At 32.9% G+C, this 14,186-nt stretch overlaps 1 protein-coding gene across 8 annotated transcripts in view; it reads right to left on the bottom strand.

The window, feature by feature from the left end:
• Wdfy3 (WD repeat and FYVE domain containing 3) overlaps nt 1–14,186 on the bottom strand; it is a 256,720-nt gene that overhangs the window by 185,512 nt on the left and 57,022 nt on the right. For 7 of the 8 annotated variants that reach the window (XM_046457609.2, XM_046457613.2, XM_046457616.2 and 4 more), the window contains exon 3: nt 6,519–6,616. The exons of the other annotated variant lie outside the window; for it this stretch is intronic. The gene's annotated coding sequence lies outside the window, so the exon portion shown is untranslated. The remainder of the gene's footprint in view (nt 1–6,518; nt 6,617–14,186) is intronic. 8 annotated transcript variants of the gene reach the window in all.

Raw genomic sequence — 14,186 nt, 5'->3', positions numbered from 1 at the left:
GGATTATAAACATGTTAGTATACTACTGTGGCAGGCCACACTGGCACTTTAGGAGATTATATTATATTTGCCTCATTATGTCTCTTCATTATTCTCTTTAAATTCTGATGTTTATGCATTTGTTTATTTAATTTTCCCTAAAGGTCAGGACTTGGAAATATTTTACTGCAAAGAATTAAGATATTATCACTAAGGACCTAAATAAAAAATATTTTTCACCAAAGTATTCTTATAGGAAACATCCCTGAATCCTTATCTGATTGGCTTGATTTCGTATAGTTTGCTACTTTAAAGGCAATGTCTCTATTCCTTGTCATGTTAAGAACACATTTTTATTCCCTTCTGTGACTGTTTTGCTTGTGGCTCATACATGTATTTCTCATAAAGTATAAATGTGCATAATATCAATACTAAAATATCTGTAGTTTTTCTTTAGGCAAATAATCGATTGTATACAATGCTATATATTCACAGATACTTTAGCATTTAACTATAAATTGGTGTCATGCTATAAAACAAGAGGGTGAAACTGATTAGTCCCTTTTTTCCAAATAAGAAATGAAGAGGTTGTGACTTCTCTAAAGGCAATGAGGACTAAGTGGAACAGAAGGTTTAAATGGTTTCAATGTGATGTAAGTGGTTGAATTCACAAAAAATGCTGTATTACAAGGACAAGCAGAAGACTACCAAGAGTAAAACAGGTGGTGGCAAAAGGGTCCACTCACTATTTGTATGATTTTAGGAAAACTAAGTAAATCAAACTACCTTGACTGGTAAATACAGTACTGACTTTAGAGTATTCAGAATGTCAAAATACATGCAATGTGACTAACACATCATGGGCAATCAATGTTTAGTTACAACATGATCAAAATTAGTTACAGCTAAACCACTGAGTCTGAATTGGTATTAAGGAAAAAGAAAAAAAGGCCAGTGTGTAGCTCAGTGATAGAGCACCTGCCTAGCATGGGTGAGGCCCTGCATTCAATTCCCAGCATCATAAAAAAACTTTTTTAAAACGGGAAAAAAAAGGTAAATCATTTTAAGGAAGAAGGAGATAATATGTTTCAAATTCTTATGATCAAAGTATGATAAATATTGTAAGAGTGGAGTTCAACATCTATTCTATATTGCTTCTGTAAAGTGCTTGCTAACAAAGGTTATAAGGCAAAATAGGGTTTCCACACTCAAGTAAATTCTAGTTGCAATTTGGCTTCAGCCAATCAACCTCATCTTCCTAAGCTTTGAAAGGCAGAGTGAGGCAGAGAGCACACAATGACAAATACATCTTTCAGCTGCAGTGTTAGACAAAGATCCCAGTATCCAATAATTACTCTGCTGGCTGCTGAGTGGCAGGGTGTGCCACTTGTTTGGCTGGTCATATTACTTGCAGCAAGGCTTCAAAGCAAGCAGCAGTAGAGGTAGCTTCCTAAAGTGACACCAAGTGTGTTTTAGAGCAAGGTTGGCAAGCTTTTCTGTTAAAGGTCAGATAATAAATATTTTGCCATGTAGTTTCTATTTCAACTACTTACCAATATCATTATAGTATGAAAGCAGCCACATATATAAATGAGTAACATCATGTAAATGAGTAAGTATGGCTGTGTTCTAAAACTATGTATGGTCACTGAAGTTTGAATTACATTTAATTTTTAGGTACCACAAAACATTTTTCTTCTTTTTATTTTTTCAAATATATAAAAATGTAAAAACTATTCATAATGCAGGGGACATACATATCAGTGACACAATGGTTTTGCCTGCACTCTCCAGTTAGCCACCCCTACAAGTCTGCTAATCCACCCAGAAAGCAGCAGCTTCCTTCCAGCTGTATGGTGTACCCTGGGAGATATTTTTAAAGTTCAGCCTAAAATATATTTCTGCAGTCCTTGCTTGCCTTCCATGATTACATAAGCCATTGATACCCTGTAATAAGTACCTTCCTGCTTAATCTGGCTACAATAAGTTCTGTTCTCTGCAACTCTATTCTGACTGATTAACAGTGCTACACATATATAAGTACTTTCTGTTTTCGACCAGAAAAAAAAAAATCCTCATTCTGGCATTTATCTTTTAGGTATACTCAGCAAAATATGCATTTATAAATTAAATTTAAATGCTTTATAAAAACATGATGTTAACATTTAAAAATAAAATACAAAAGAAAGTTTAATAGTAATTTTAATAATAGAATGTTGTGTCAGCTACTCAGGAGGATGAGACAAGAAAATCACAAATTTGAGGCCAGCCTATGGCCAAAGAACACAATAAAACCCTGCTTAAAAAACAAAAACCAAACCAAAACAAAGAAACAAACAAACAAAAAACCCCACACCTACCTGACTCCCATGAATCTTTAAAACAGAGAATCATGATAAAAATAAGAAAATCCTTGATTAATAATTTGCAAGTATTCAATGCATATAAACCATAAAAACATAAAAATATGTAATCAAAAAGGAAAACTGTTCACTTCCTTTCAATAACTAGGAAACCAACATTAGATTACAGAGTGAAAAAGTAGAAGACAGGTGAACTCCTATGAACATTCTGCCTATAGAAAGTCTATTTTCTTTTGCTTTTAATGGAGCATAATGACATGTCTAAAGTCTATGATGGTTCTAGACAATCTTAACAAATATCTTAAGAACAGTATAATCTCAGAGCACCACAATCATGTCTGTTCATGTAGTAATCAAATTAAGGCAGATGTTCACATCAATAGCACAACATTAATCTTTCCTGCAAGGCACACTGGAGAATAACCCCAGAAACAGAAATTGTACAAAGGTGATTTGGAAAAATGGTCTTCAAATATATTCTGTTTGCCATTTCTAATTTAGAATAACTAGGTTATCACCTTTAAAATTTTTCTATTGATATTGAATACATTTTAACCTGAGTTTGGAGATAAAAAGGACATCATTATAAGTATTAACAGTTCTAAATAAAATGTCACAGCATGCTTTTAAGTATATTTATGGGAACTAAATACAAAATCAGTCACCATCCTACAATGTATTTAAAAAAAAACTATCTTAAATAAGAGAGTTAAATTATTTTGAAATCAAGACTTCAGCCATCATATAAAAGTGTGTATGCATGTCATCTCCAAAGATAAAGGACAGCTAGAAAAAAAATAACAGCATAATTCTCATACTAAAACAAGCAACTATCAGTCTTTAATAGTAAATAGCAAATGTTCAAATATTTATCTCATATCATCGTTTTTTATGGTTATTTTATATGAATAAAGATCAAAACAAGGATCTTGTGCTGTTGGCTGACAATTCTTTTCATAGAATTCCCAGTTTACATCTGGTACAGGAATTCTGTGCTAATGGAAGACCTGCATGTATGTTCATGTGTTACTTTAATAATTTATTTAACAAATATTTAGTATGTGACCATTATATGCTAAGTAATGTTTAAGTTGCTAGGAACAGAGCAGAATAGAAATTCACTAAAACTTATGTCCTTTCGAAGCTTAGATTCTAATGGGGGAGAGGAAAAAAAAGAAATTAATATGTGCCTGGTGGTGAGATGGCCATAAGCTTTGAAAGCAAAATGTTTCCAGGGTTGCGGTTTCAGTTTGCAAAGTGAAGGAATGCTTCTTGGAGGAGTTAACATCAGAAGAGAAACGCTGGACTATGCTTAAGACTTCCTATGGGAAGGAAATTCCAGGCTGAAGGACAAGCAAAACCAAAGACTCATGATTGGCCTGGCTAAAGAGTTATGATGAAGCCAGTGCTGCTGAAGCAGAGTGAGAGAAGAGAAAAGTGTTAACTTGCAGATCGTCTGCGCTGTGAGAGTCAGTGTTTATTCTTCTTAGCTGCCTGGCATCAACTGATGCCAAGAGCATAGCTCTGTACTCTACGTCCTCTACTTTGTCACTTCTTCACTCTGTTATCAGCAGGAGTAAAAACAAAAGAAAGACACATCTGTGTCTTTTCCTGCAGTCTCACCTTGCCTGCCACTGGCAGTACCCATACCGCCTGTAAAAGAGTTCTGTGCCATGTTTATGACCTGTAGATATTTATACACTTTGTTAATTTGGTCTCAAATTCTGGGTGTTCAATGCAATTTTTCCAGTCTAAGTCTTAGGACTAATTTTCTTCTCACTTCACTAATGTTAAAAGATTTCTTCCCTATTCTTTTAGTTATGTTCAGTTAGTATCAGGAAGAAGAATGGAATACAAGTGCCTTCATTCAACCGTCTCTAAATGCAACTATTTTCCTTATCTACTATAGGGTGTTGGAATATGTATATCTATAGATGGGTAGAACTTAAATTTCTCAATTTATTTATTTTCTACTCTCTAGATTTTCTTTTTTTTTAATGTTTATTTTTAAGATGTAGTTAGACACAATATCTTGATTTTATTTATTTATTTTTATGTGGTGCTGGGATCGAAACCAAGGCCTTGAACATGCTAGGCGAGTGCTCTACCGCTGAGCCACAACCCCAGCCCAGTCTCTAGATTTTCGTATCTGAAAATCTGTGAAATTCTCGACCACCAAAATCAACAGACTTATAACTATTGTTTTAAATCCTTTTAGCACAGAATTGACTCTAAATACTTGAGTACTGTATCTATTAAAAAATATAAACTTGAAAATCAAAATAAATTTCTACCATAATCTTACATTCAACCTATGAAATGTTAACAGCAAATAATATCAATATCCAAATGAAAATGCAGTAAAGAGAATAAGTAAACATCAAAACACCTCAATATATTTTAAATAAATATAATATTTTTACTTTCAAGCACATAAGCTCTGGTTATATTGATAAAAGCTTTCTTTGGTTTCTGCTTTGAATAATACTTAAATTATCTTATATTTACTACATAAGTGATTTTCATGAAAAGCATTCTTCTGCATCATATGAAGGTACTTTAAAAATGTCAACACTTAAATAGGTGAACATATTCCTCAGTCTCTATTATAGAGCAAACCAGTAAACCCTTTATGATGAATATAAAATTTAGTCTCACCAAAAACACTGAATTAGTGAGCTCAAATAATTATAAAGCAAGAATATAAAAATATGTACGTGTTAACTTTTATTTTCTTATTCAATCAGTAACACTTTTTGCATCTAAGTACTCTATTATATACCAGTGATAGAAAAATAAAGGGATCATAGGGGCTTATGGTCAAGCTAGGATATAACACAAGCACCATGATAAATGCTATAATAAATAATAATACACAAGTAAATGAGATGCTATGAAGACAGAGAAGAGGCTGTGAAGCAGAATCAAAGAAGAGGAAAGTGTTAACTCGAACCATCAATACAGAAGGTGACACTTGAACTAAATCTTGGAAACTGAACAGAAGTTCATTCAGCTGATAATGGGGTGGACTGTATTTCTAGCAAACAGACTGTATGTGTACAGAGCAGAAATCACAAGACATGCTGCTGTGTTCTGAGTAGTTCAGCACAGAAAGAACACAGAGTGAACTTGAGGAAATGCTACAGAAGAGACTTGCATAAACTAGTCACAGCAGATCACAGAAGGCCTCACATATTAGACTAACAAAATCATATAAAAGAGAAGAGAAATATATGTTAAGAAAATTTTTTAAGCACAGTGAGAAGTATGGGACAGATGTATTTTAATGATGCTTCAGTGACAAAGGTTGTGCCAGTGGGAGCAAGGGTGGGCATAGTGCTGTGAGAGAATACAAGTAATGTCACTAACACAGGATTAACAATCTGGGAACTGGTCTTTCAGTCTTTTACGATCAAAGGAAAAGATGAAGAGGATTCCAGCTTGTGTGACTACAAGAATGTCAGTGCCATTAACTAAGTTGGAATAGTATTTACTCTAGGAATTAGTGTGAAAGACAAAAACAGACAAATTTGGCCAGGGAAAAATAAATAGGTCATGAGAAAATGTAAAACAAAATAAAACGCAGGCCTTGGGTTTGAAAGAGGAAAAGCAGATGGATGCACCTATATAACACATTCAAAACAAATCAACAGAGACCCTTGATTTCTAGGACTGTGAGGCTGTTTTTTGTTTTCCAAATAGAATAGACTACAAACATGCTGATAATAATTTAAAGGTGATTTAGCCATTGAAAAAATTTGCCATTTAGTATAAGCATGGATATTAAAAGACACAGTAAAAGTAAAAATCTTTTATCAAAAGCACTGAATTTGTGAATTCAAATAATTATAAAGCAAGAGGTCCAATTCTCTCCCCATGACCATCATTACTAATTTCTTGAATAGCTTTATGAACACAAGCTGTGTGTAAACATGTGGGTGTGTGTAAAATACATAGCCTCCTTTAAAAAGCCTATTAAAAATATAATTCTCAAGAAGATGGACCATAAATTTCCAAAATAATATACTAGCCAAATTTATAATAGTAGTGCTATAAACCAAGTCAATTTAAAAAGCCTTCTACTCATTAGTAATTTAAAGTCTTAATTTATCAATAATTTCAATGTACTAAAGATTAAAAATAAAACCCCACTAATTTCTCTTCCCATAAACTGACCTTTAGGGCACTCCTTGGGTAACAGGTTCTGAATGTGAGCACAATAGGGCCCATTCCCCTGCTGGTACTTTACTCAAGACTTGAAATCTGGGCTCCAACTAGAAAGGGAAGGGGGAAAAATCATAAATTAGTCTTTGATTCAGAATACTTTGCTCCATACAGATAGCGTAGCTTCATTAATTATCTCATATTTAAGGGATTTTCAACCCTGGCTAGATACTACAATCAACTAGGGAGTTTTAAAAAACACTCTTGATGCCAGAACCCACCCATTCAAATCAGAATCTCTAGGGCTGGAGTGCCAGCATGGCTACAGAAGGTCCCCAATTGACTATAACATGCATCTAGAGTTAAGAATCACAGCCATAAAAATGTAAGATCATATTTTATGAAGGTCACACTTAATAATTATAAATTATAATAATTATCTGTTATTAACAATGTTCAAGTATGGGATATGCAATTTAAAAATACTTGGGGGAAACTGGCTCTAAATCACCAAAAGTGTTACTAAAGCAAGACAAAGTGACACTGGAATTTCCACAATATAGCACTCAACAGCTATTCATCTCACACTGTCTGGACAAGTCTAATAGCTAAAGACAAATCTATTATAGATGGTGTATATGGAACAAACACGGCCAAATACTGAAAACTTAAATACTCAAAATGCCCCTGAATAACAAAGAGGCTACACATTCAGAGGTAAAATTTAACTGAACAGTCAAAATAAAATGACTACTGCTTAACTGCAAACAATCAGAAGTGAGGTAAATGAATCAAACTCCGAATAAGATGTCTTTTATAAGGATTCTAACTTAAAGGGTATGGAAGAGCTTAAGCCTAGATTGTACCACATGGCAACCACTATCTATATGTGGCTATTTAAACATGAATTCAAATTAATTTAATTATATAAATAAAAAATCTAATTCCTCAGTTGTAAGAGCCACATTTGAAGCATGGTTAGTAACTATTGTGTTGGACAAAACCAATATAGAACATTTCAATATTGCAGAAAGTTATATTGGACAGACTGTCTTGAGATTAAATTAATATCTGAAACTTATGGATATACACGTTCTAGGAAAATGATCTTTGACTTTTATTTGATGATCCAAGAAGATTATGTTCAACTGTCAAACCAACACTTCAATTGCCTATGGCCAAGTCAATACAAGGTAGGAAAGCGCTTGTTTTCCAAAACGTTACCTCTTAAAAAACAGAAACAAACAAAAAACACATACCATTATCAATAGTAACACTTCCCACCCCTGGACACAATTATTCAACATCACATCAAGACAAGCTGGACTACTATTAGTATAAAATGTTCTTCCCACCTCCCTGAAATTAAGATGTTTCTGGGTCTTTATTGCTTTTTCAGAAAAGAAAAAATAAATCGAAGCAGATTATACCTCCTTTGCTTTATTCATCAACTCCATTTTATTAGCTATTGGTATATCCAATGTTTTGCCTTCCTTTTAATTCCAAATCCTGGTTTTCGTGTTAAGGGAACCACAACAAATTTTACCATCTCACAGGCAAACACAAACAGCAATCTTCCAAGAATTCCAAGGATATTTGCTGTGTATAAACCCAAGATTTAACAGTTGAGTTGCCATCAGCATCAGGAGCTTGTGCAAAACAAAGACATGATCCTGCAGTTGAACTTCTATTATGGATAAACACTCCAAGTGTGGCTTGTGCTGAAAGGTCTAGCTTTGACCAATGAAACAGATGATCTGCCTGCTTTCATATACAAAAGAGTAGCTGCTCTGAGAACAGCTATCTGGTGAAGATTCCTCTCTGCTTCTAAGATGTGCCTTGTTACCACATCCTCTGCAGGTGAAGGACGCTGTATATTCACATGGTGGAAAAGTGGAAGGGTAAGAGACAAATGCTGTAGTGAAGCATTTTATAAGGACCATCATCCATTCCCCAGGGAAGAGACCTCATGGCCTCACCACCTCTAACTACCATCAGAGTGGACATTAGTTTCAACCTGAGAGTTCAATAGCAGATAGTTCAAAAAACAAAACAACTAAAAAGGAAACAAGCTCTACAAATTCAGAGCAAAGAATGCGAGTTTGCCAAGAAAGCTCAGATCAGAAATTGTGAGCTGGGTCACTATACTCTATGAGTTTTGGTCTAATTTTTTTTAAATTTATTTCTTACATATCTTGGTCTAATTTTTGATTTGCTATAGGGCAATAAATCAATAAACCAGTGTTTCTCTGTGATTTTTCTACACAGTTTGACAGACTGATATGACAGAGGGGTGAATATACAGTCCTGAATGCAACATTTTCCCTGTCAAACATGACACACTACATGAAGAAATACTGCAATTCAAGTTATCTCAGAATATCTTCACTCTACTCTCCAGATTAGCCATAAATATAAAGGTGTGGTTTATATCATGGTTGTCAGCCCTTTTCACCAACTCAAGTTTTCTCACTCTGCTCTCAAAGCTCTTTCCCATCTGCAAGCTATCAAGAAAATCTGGCATCTTACTCCATGTACACACTGAAAGCTTCTGATACAAGTCTGAGCTTTGCACACAGGCTGCAATTTTCTTTTGGCGAGCAGGCCTACAGAATACCCATCAGAAATCTGAAAACTGTCACTCAGAATAATTAAAAAAGAAATCTGGTAAATACAATATAATAATGAGAGAAAACAAGAATAAGGGCTTGGTATTTTCACAGGATTAATAATAAAAACAATTTATAAATTACTTACATACTTTATAATCCAGTGAGTTGTTTAAAAAAACTAAACATTAAAAACTAGAAAAAAGTTAAGATCTCTGTAAAAGCCAAAACATTCAGACAGTAGCTTCTATTGTGTGTAATTCACAGATTAACTCTCAAGTTAAAATATACATCTAATCTTTTGAAAATCATAAATATCCACAATAAAGAAAACAAACTTTAAAGAGAAAATAAATTTTTCATAAAGACAGAAAGTACTTCCAAAAGTCCCAAGCATTTTGTGGTGCTTTAACAATTTCAGCAGATTAATCCATACTTCTACCTTCAAGAGGAAAAGTCTATCTCAGTTCCACTGGAATGAGGACTCAACTTCTAACATATAAAATGTAGGTAATGAAACAATGTGACTCCAACACTAGATCATAATATAAATTTATATCCTGCACTTGCCATGAATTTCTCCCTCTCAAATTTATTGTCAGATCTAGAGAGAACATATGTAAACTTTTTTCTATACTTGATATCAGACTATTCCAGGTGTAACAAATAACTTCTAACCATGCACTTGTAGTTTTGTGTATTATCAGGATTTAAAAATGAAAAAGTTAATTAGGTTGTTGAACAAAAAGTCACAAACTGCTAAATTCAGCCCAAATCACAATGGACTAAGACAGGTCCTTTGGAGAAAAAGTGTGGTGACCTCTATGATACACATAACAAGGTAAACTACAGAACAAATGGGGAAAAAATGGTATAATTTTTATAAATGAATTCTTTACTTTATATAAGCATAAATTATCACACATCTATTCAACAACTAGAGACCTGCAGTGGAACTCTATTACATTTTATCAAATTTTATCAAATTTATCAAATTTTAGCAGCTATTAAGACTTCATTATTTCATGTGCCATTTTTTTAAAAAAAGGGCAATGCCAATATCTACTTAAAGACACATTCTAGTTCCAATATTCTTAAAATATGAAAAAAAAGTATTCCTAGAATTGATAATAAAACATTTCATTCTAAAATGATACAAATTCATAGGTAATAGGGTCATAATACATCTATTGGACAGGATTTTCCACTGTATCCCAGGGATAAATATATAGGGAGTTTCATTGTAATATTTTGCTAATACTTATTAGAACCAAGAACTATTAACAGAGAAAAAAGGACTAAGGTTTACAGACAGTCGCCTGGTGTAGATCACTAGATAAGGCAGACCACCAGTGTGAGACCGATTTTAACCACACAAAGCACTCTTTCCCAAAACTGTTGTAGCTACAATGGGTATATTTAGGTAACAGAAATTTTCTCATTGGAAAATGAATCAAAATCAATCTTCCTCTGACAACTTTTCATGAAAACACCTATTTTGTTACCTTAAATACATACTTGCAAAGTGGAGATATTTAGATATTTTAAAACTAACAGAAAACTGAAATAATAGATGTGGAATGAATATATATATATATATATATATATATATATATATATATGTATACATACATATATACACACACACACACATACATACATACATATACATATATATGCTTTGCTTTTGGTATTAAACACACAATCACATGTTTCCAAGTAACGGAAAAATCTCAGAGAAAAGATAATTTAATTTAATTTAGAATATTTTCCATGGCACATCATATATGAAGAGTTTTAGTCACTGATTTTATTCAGCAGTGGGTTAAGAGAAAGAGTTGGGGTGAGGAAGAAAAAGAAGGAGAACAAGAAAAAAGTTTAGAAGTGAACCTCATAGATTCAGGTTAAAACATTTTATCTATGCCTTCAACATATTAGACTACTCAATTTTATCAGTGAATAATTTAATATGAAATTGAGAATTTTTCATTAGTAATTATAAAGCTTTAATACATAAGAGTGGAAATAATATTTATGGTGCTGCTTTGTTCATTCTCCTGTTCATCAGAAAACAAAAATATCTGAAAACATTATTTAAGAAATACCCCTCTTTTGAAGGCAACAGAGTTATAACAGACTGATAAAAGGATAAAAACTGTTTATGAACACTTGGGAAAGAACAGTTTTCAGATAATTAAGAAATATTGCTATACAGATATATTTATGTGATATCTAACTTTTTATCTATCTAAAACCACGAAAGAATAGGGAGAATATGAGTATTAAATATGATTCTTCAGCTTCAAGATGACTCTACTGCTCACATACATATAAATTAATAGCAAAGAAGGGAAAGTAAAAGAATATTGAGTACAGACACTTTAAATAAGTTTCAAATCTTCTAATCTTCAAAACAACTCTGCTCTCCCTCTCTTTAGTACCTAAGAATCAAAGCTCAGAGAGGTAAAATTCCAAGGTCACACCATAAGTTACTCACTCATTCAAGAAATGGCCAGCTGGGTAGAGATTTAGCCCTCTTTCTCATACAGTATTCTATTGTCAAAATTTTAAAACAAAGAAGCAAACAAAAAGAATAAGAAAGCATACATGTTTTAAAAATATATATAAAATTAAAAATACACCAACTTTCTACACCATAGGTTATCTTCTGTTTTTTTTTTTTTTTTTTTTCAAAGTAAGCAAGAACATGGCCCATGCATGCAAACCTTAAAAGCTGGAGTTCCTAGGGCTGTTCTCTCTCTAAAAAAGCTCTTATCTAATCCATAACTTTAAATACCATCTTTATATCTCCTTCCAAATCTTTGTGCCCCAGAATTGCATAAGCGATTATTACCTGATATCACTAGATGACATGCAGACATTACAAAATTAAAATTGTTCAAAAATAAACACTTTATTTTCCCTCTCACAACCTCCAGGCTCATTTAAGGATATCACCATTCACTAATCTCCTATAGCCCCAAACCTGGGTATTGTCCTTCCTTTCTTCCTCCCTCATGTTAAGTCTTATTGGTTCTACCTACAAACTACATCACAAATCCATCCTTCTCTCTCCAACCACTTCAGATTGAGCTGTCATTATCTTTCATTTGAACTACTATAATAGTCTCTTTACTATTGTCCTATGTTCTCTATTGCCTGATCTTTCTTTTAAAGCCAAAGTGCCTCTTCCCTCTACTCTTTGGTTAACAGAAACCAAAATGTAACTTGAAAACTCTTCAATCATTTTCAATGTGTTGAATACATTCTCCACTCCTAATCATGACCCCTTTTAACTGATAATCTGGTTCCCCTGGATATCTCCAGGCATCCTTCAAACTCCTCATATACCAACTGCTCACACTACACAGCCTTCCTTCGCTTTTCCCTCAGGTCCAAGCAGATAGCTCCTTCAGTTCTGGACTTCAAGGTCATCTCTGTTGAAAAGCCTGACATTGTAGGCATACTTCTCCTTCCCATAATCCTCTATCAACTCATCTTTTTTCTTTCTTCCACAGACAGCACTTAACAGTATTGGTAAATCTTTTTACTGTTACTTAGCTGCCCACCTGACCACACACTCCAAGTAGACAAAATATGGCTGTTTTGTTACTGATAAACACTCAGCATCTGGTAAAGTGCCTGGAAAATATTAAGGACTCAATTTTTTCTTGAATGAGCAAGGTAGGTCTATTAGACTAAAATAAGACTTTAATTCTCATGTAATTTAAACTGTTTTAAGCGACAAGCTTAAGAGACTATGATTTTCTCTTTTAAGAAAATATTAAAACAACTATACATAGATGTGTTTTATTTTTTTCAAGATGCAGTGAGTTTTGTGTTCTGTTCATTTTACAGGAATCCAGAATCTCAATGATGAATTGAAATATGGCACCAACAAGGAAGACTAAAAACAGTAGGTGGAATCAACAGATATTTAGAAAGTAAAAAGACAGAGTGCTTTTGAAATTAAATGTCATTAATATTTCAAAATCTTGAAAAACCATAGTAAAACAAAACTATTCAGAACAAAAGTCATAATTGGCATATATGGAATACCATCTAAAAATTAACAACATTTCTGAAAATAGAAATATAAAATTTAAATCACACCTGTCCTAAAAAATAGATCATTAAGTTCATAAATTCTATATGATAACGATCTAAGTAGTTTGCATAATGCTAATTCGCCTAACTGAAAACATTAATAGTTGTTTATAACTAATGTTAATCTTTTTGTATATTTTAACATTTTTTATTACTAATATTGAGTACACCTCTTTTATTTTTTTTCCTTTAAAGATAAAAGGACTAGGAGGCTATTGTATTCACTTTCCTTGAATTCTATCTCCTTTTGAGACAGATATGTCAGAACACAACTCATTGTTCTTCTTTGGCTGAAGAATTCTTATTGTTCTTCCAATGCTAGAATTGAACTCTTCGGAACTTCACTGCCCATCAGTTCTCAGCATAGAAGTCCCTCAAGCCACAAAGTTCCTTGAGGACAGGTATCATCTCTTATGTCTCTTTTTATTCTTGGCACTGAGTATCTATGCCATAGCAAAACTTTTTAAAAAGTTAAATATTTACTGATAGAATTTGTTTCAAAATAATTTAGGGGTAAATACATGAAGATATATGGTGGAAACACATACTGTTCATAATTTTTTTAAGAATTGTGAAATATCAGAAAAGTGAAATGAAACAAGGGAGTTATGGGAAAGATCTATTTATTGATTTATGGGGTAGAATGAACTAATTTAAAATAAACTTTAAAAGGTTAAATTGTACCTTCTTAACAATTATTGCCTTTATAACTCAAGTATTTTGTTATGAAATATTTCTACTTCTTAATTTTAAATTTTCAATAAATTTACTTGACTATGGTGAAAGTACTGGGAAAATATTATTTTCTAACAAAGGAGAGGGAGGGCACAAACCCACTACAGGAAGATTGATAAAAATAAAATTGTGTGTCAATAACTGTGTTGTATAGGAGTGGTGGGAGTCTACATCCTTGTCTTGATCCTGATTTGGAGGAAAAGCTTTCAGTTTTTTCTATTAAGGATTA

Source organism: Marmota monax, unplaced genomic scaffold (assembly GCF_021218885.2).
Source record: "Marmota monax isolate L192 unplaced genomic scaffold, Marmota_monax_Labrador192_F-V1.1 WCK01_AAM20220418_F8-fsc00128, whole genome shotgun sequence".
NCBI classification, from domain to species: Eukaryota; Metazoa; Chordata; class Mammalia; order Rodentia; family Sciuridae; genus Marmota; species Marmota monax.
This window is presented reverse-complemented; position numbering and strand designations above follow the sequence as displayed.